We start from the raw sequence: 6,019 nt of genomic DNA, 5'->3' as shown, positions 1-6,019 counted from the left end.
ACCCCTGCTCAGAATTCCCTCAGAGCCCCTGTGGGACTTCTCCCTCCCTCCCTCCCTCCCTCTCTCTCTCTCCCTCTCTCTCTCTTTCCCTCTCTCTCACACACACACACAGTGTCTATCTCTCTCTCTCTCTCTCTCTCTCTCTCTCATAGGCTTTCTCTCTCCCTCTCTCTCTGTTGCTCGCTCTCGCCTTTTCCTTCTTTACAAAGTGCCAGTAGGCCTCCCAGAGGATTTGCATCCTAAATGGGCAACCTGGAGCTCTCCTCAATGAAGACATCAGATCAAAGTTCAGCCAGTCAAGGCTCTGCTAAAACGTTAAGGAGGCCGGCTCGCGCACAAAGGGAGGAGATGAGCGGCGACTGCGGCCTCGCTAGCAAGAGAAAGCACACTGGGATCCGTCATCCAGATTAGGAGTGGATTATAGTGCTCACAATGGGCTAGTTTCATTTGAAATCTGAGATGGAACTTTTTTTTCCCCATTTCCATGTGATAAATTGCACATTTTATAGACATCTTATTGTCTGTTTGGTCATGAAGCTCCTATCATTTTTTCCCTAATTATTAATAATAATTTGGTGTCCAGTTACATTTGCTTAAAGACAAGACTTAAAAGACCCATCATGCTCTTCCTACACAAAGGATAAAATCAGAGCCCTTCTTGAATTCCGTATTTAAACCGTGGTTCTTGGATGCCACACGGTCCTTATGTGCACATAATATGGGCCCTAGGCATGCCCCTTCATCTAAAGTGTAAGAGTGTTCTTTTATTGACGGCTAAATAAATGTCTAACGGGTTATTGCCGAATGCTTAACGCAGCTTTTTACTGTTGCGTTGCATTAGCGACGACTGTAAAATGTCCCGCTCTTTTTCATCTTCCTGTTTGCTTTTCTTTCTGTCTGAAAGCAAAAGTACAAACAAGCCAATATGGCCACCTTGGGAAGAGATGGTGGGATTTATGGACTTCTCCAATTAATTTCTAGACCGCTGAGTCTTTTATGGCAGTGCTAACATCCCATCTCATAGACACGGAGAAGAATCTGTGTGCTCTTGTCTCTTGTGCTCTGCCTCTCTCAGCAAATTTGATGAGCGGGGTAAAAAGCGAGGTTATTGAGTTGTGTCAGAAAAAAACTATCATTACCACCAAGTCTAAGCACAGACAGAGTATACCTCATTTTTGAAATAAAACTTCTTGCCATACGACTTTTATCTAGCAACATGTTCTGGCAATATAGACATTTTTGACATGTATGTGCTAAATTCAGATACACTCGGAATTGTGTGCGGGTGCTGGGCGAAATTGCATTTCCCTGCGGTTAAATGACAGTTGGATCCCATAGCGCGAGAGAGGGGCCCATCAGCCAGACAAAATGACAGCTCATTGACTAGAAATTAATCCTTTAGCTGTTGTCTCTAACACATGGCAAATGCCCCATGTTGATTTCCTGACTATTAAATTGGGTTATTTTATGATATGGTGTAATTGGTATAAATTGCTCTCCAGGTGATTTAAACCCTGTTGTTTAAATGGATGTTATTTTTTTCTCCCTCTCTCTCGCCTCGCCTCTTTTTTTTTTTTTAAACAATGGAGGCAGCGCCTTGCCGGGTGGTACAGTGCCCAGACGGCTCTCGGTGTATAATCTTAATTAGCTCACACGTTCACTCTCGCGGACTTCCACCTAGCTCGCGTCATTATCTATAAGAAATAAGCTCAGTGGGAAGGCCATGATACAATATATTACCCACAAAGGCAACTGTGTGAGATGTGTGCTTTTCTCTCCGAGCGCAGAGCTAAAGAAAGACTGACCCCCCCCACACACACACACACGCACATACACACATATACACACACACTCACCCAATCACACATGCACACACTACACCCCCCCCCCTTTTTTTTATTCAGGGCCAGACAGTAGTGTTTAGCTCAGCGGGCTAAGAGGGTGCCATTGTTTGTTCGTCAAAAGTTAAAAAATGCCTCTCCGTCAAGGGCTCTTTGATTGGCCATGAAGTGGTAAGTTCAGATCTGGGCCCTAAAGGTGTATTTGTGTGACACAATTGAGTGGTAAAATCGTCCATAATTGATGGCCCTTCTGGGGCATTGTGATGAGGAGAGGCCCCTGAACACACCTTCATGTGTGTGTGTGTGTGTGTGTGTGTGTGTGTGTGTGTGTGTGTGTGAAAGCTGGTTAAGATGACAAAGGCCTTTCTTTTTTCGGATGCTGATGTGAGTAATGATATCAGTTTGGAACATGTCAACCTGAAAAGCTGAAAGAAGTCGTTGAAATGGTTTGATTTGGTGTGTGTGCGTGTGTGTTTGTGTCTGTGTCTGTGTGTGTGTGTGTGTGTGTGTGTGTGTGTGTGTGTGTGTGTGTGTGTGTGTGTCTGTGTCTGTGTCTGTGTGTGTGTGTGTGTGTGTGTGTGTGTGTGTGTGTGTGTGTGTGTGTGTGTGTGTGTGTGTGTGTGTGTGTGCATGTGTATATGCATGTGTATATGCAGGAGTGTTGCGTGGGTGCAGTTTGACAGACAGTCTGTCCCTCGCTGTATAGACAGAACCCTTTTTCAGGGGGGTGAGAAGATGTGTGGGTGCATGTGTGTGAACGTGTGTGTGTGTGTGTGTGTGAGTTGTGTCTATATACGCACATATTTTCTGTAGAGTTGTGTGTGAGTGCAGGATGACAGACAGTGGTAACAGGGGTGGTCTGTCTCTCAGCTTCTGTATAGACAGACCTAACTGTGAAAAACTGTGTGTGTGTGTGTGTGTGTGTGTGTGTGTGTGTGTGTGTCTGTGTGTGTGTGTGTGTGTGTGTGTGTGTGCATGTGCTTGTCTGCATATGGTTGTGTAGGTGTGTGTGAGTGTGCACGTGTACGGGAGGGGTAGCAGCAGATCAGGTGTTTGTCAGGGAAAGCTGCTCATTAAGCTCGTGTTCATTATCTGAGCGTAGCATTAGCGTTGCTGTGTCATCCCCTAACTTCCTTCATTAAAGGCGTCCGTTTGTTCCAGAAGGTAAGTGAGGCTGGCGTAATGAAGCCATCACTGTCTCAGCAGATTTCTGGTCCCCTAGTTAAAGTCAATGGCAAGCAGGCAGCAGCTGATGTGTCCCAGGCCATTTGGCCCAAGTGATAATTGGAGATATTGATATTTGCCAGGACCTCTTGAACACAGCCCTGGGAGATTAGAGATCCTTGTCAACCATGATGAGGTTTGATGAGGTTTTTTTTTTTTTTCAAAGGGAGACCTTGTTGGAGAGAGGGCTAAACAAAGTCTGTAATTCTTTAAAGGTCCACCTCATTAAGTGTGTATTTATTGGACGCATTAAAAGTGTGTGTGTGTGTGTCCATGTGTATATGTGCATGTGTGAGGGAAGTTGGGAGGATTTATGGATTTGAATGTACCTTTGTATTCTGGAAGAGAATGAGAGTAATTGTCTGTGTGTATGAGTGTGTGTGTGTGTGTGTGTGTGTGTGTGTGTGTGTGTGTGTGTGTGTGTATCCATGTGTGCGTATGTGTCTGTAAGCGTGAATGTGTGTGCGTACGTGTGTGTGTGTGTGTGTGTGTGTGTGTGTGTGTGTGTGTGTGTCCATGTGTGAGTGCAATGCATGCATGTGTGCATATGTTTGTGTGCGCATATGTCTGTTGTGTATGTGTGTGTGTGTATGTGTGTGTGTGTGTGTGTATTTGCATGCACCCACATGCAGGAACATGTTTCTGGATCTGCTCACACAGGTGGGTGGGTGTGGGTGTGGGTGTGTGTGTGTGTGTGTGTGTGTGTGTGTGTGTGTGTGTGTGTGTGTGTGTGTGTGTGTGTGTGGGTGGGTGGGTGGGTGGGTGGGTGTGTTTGTGTGGGGCTTTTCTATTACTCGTGGATCTTGGATGCTCTCATTGACTTTGATGACGGATGACTGCAAGTGTGTGCAGAAAATTGATGTCCTCACAAAGCGAGTAATGAGAGGATGTGTGCTCAGCCAAAAGGCACCTAACAACTTCTGCAACCTAAATTTCGACTAAAAAGAGAATTGTGGTTACATTTATATCATGCCATGTAGTTATTAGAGTTAGGTTGTATTCTTACCCTATTGAAGTTACACTTGTGTAAGTGTTCGTGCTCTGCGGGTGTTTGAGATGAAGCATCCAACCTTAAAACCACCTAGACAAAAGAAAGCGCCTCCTTTGTAACTGTGATGCACAGAGCCATTAATTTCTCATGCTGTAATGGACAGGCATCCACCTCTGGCTACCCTGTTCCGGAAAGCATCCCTGGGGGGCATTTGATATCACTTATAGCTCCGTGAAGCTGACAGATAATGAGGTTGACCAGTGTTGTTATTGTCCTGCAGTTATTTAACGTGCCAGTCTTGCTTTTGTGAAGTGTAAATGAGAATGTCAGAAGTGTCCATAAACAGCTTTGACCTGCAGGAGGTTAGCCACTACCGGGACTGCAGTGAGGATCACTCTCATTGGTCCATTGGTCCATTGGTACACGACAATGCAGGACCACCTTGCCAGACTTTTCACTTTGGTTGCCAATTGTTGTGCCAGAAATGACATTAAACCAAGAGAAGCCAGTGCAGGAGGCCATTGATGAAGGGGTTATTTCACTGTGCAGTGGATGGACAAGTGTGTTGTCACTGTTAAGGAGAGTTATAAATGACATTGAGATGTGCTTTTTAAACCAGCTCCAAAAAAAAAAGCATGTGATAAACATATCTTTGCATTGGCATTATTGTAAAATGTTTGTCTTGTCATCAAGGGGGTGTTGATTGTCGGCGTGACGGCAGCCTTTTTAGCATCTCCACGCTTGTGGTTTGTTTTGGTCTGACCCAGAGGGCCATGTTTTGGCCCGCACTCCCTCGGTGCGCCTCAGAGTTTGGAGCAGGTTCATGGCAGAGCTGCGCCCTCCACAGGGAGTGTACCCCTCCAGAGGAGTAAATTGGCCCTTGACAGGCCCCCCCCCCCCCCCCCTCCCCCTACACACACACACACACACACACACACACACACACACATACACACACACACATACACACACACATACACACAGACATACACACCCCTCACACCCTCCTCCTTGCTCTTTTCCCCAAGGGGTTGCCATGGCAACTGGCGTGTCACAACAGTTCCCAGAATGTTACTGGGCCCAGAGAGTCGCCGCCTGAAACAATGTTGGCTCGGCTCTGGAAACATACAGACATACACACACACAAACACAAATACACACAGACATCATCCTCAGCAGCAGCTGCTGAAGCTAATGGACAGTTGTGAATTTACGGTATTGTTTTATTGAGACACTGCGTTTCTATCGTAGCTGTCGCCAGACCCAAATGCTTGTATTGCTACGGGTTGCTACTAGCTAAAGGTCATACGGCGTAATTGCCGGATTATTTGTCGAGCTGTGAAGAGTGAATTCGGACGTGTCAGACGTCTACATTAAGAGGTGACATTACGGCCACTCTCCACTCCAAATCGATGTTACCAGTTACCTGTTCCCCCAGACTATACACTGACCCAGGAACGCATCTTCATAAAAGTGTCATGTGCCAATGTGGTCGTAGGTGAGGATGCGTGTCTGGAAGTATTGATTGACTCTTTGGCTGGGATTGACTGTGAAAGCCCATCAGAGGGTACTTGGACTGAAACAGCCTGAGGGCCCTCCATGAACACCGCCTCCCCCCCCCCAACCAATTTGGCTTGCCTCCTCTGGGTTTGCCAAAGCTAGCCTCGGTCTTCCCTCGAAGACCTGTTTGGACGTGGCGGGACTCAGATGTGCCAAAAATGTGCATGCCCGCTTTTGTGCGCGCTCCGACGTCTTGAAAGGGGAGTCTAGACTGGCTTATTGCCGTCTCACTGTAGCATTGTCTGATGGCTCCTCTGCCGAACAATTGCGTGAGCAGTCGTAGTGAGCCTGCCAAAACTGGCCAAACTCATTCCAAACATCAGATTCAGGGGAAAGGGAGGGCGGATGAGTACCTCAAGTGTCATGGATCGAATGACTCGAATAAGCAAGTAAAAACAACTGT

This window comes from Clupea harengus, chromosome 3 (genome assembly GCF_900700415.2).
Source record: "Clupea harengus chromosome 3, Ch_v2.0.2, whole genome shotgun sequence".
Classification (NCBI taxonomy): Eukaryota; Metazoa; Chordata; class Actinopteri; order Clupeiformes; family Clupeidae; genus Clupea; species Clupea harengus.
The sequence above is the reverse complement of the archived record's forward strand: the minus strand, read 5'-3'. Positions refer to the sequence as shown.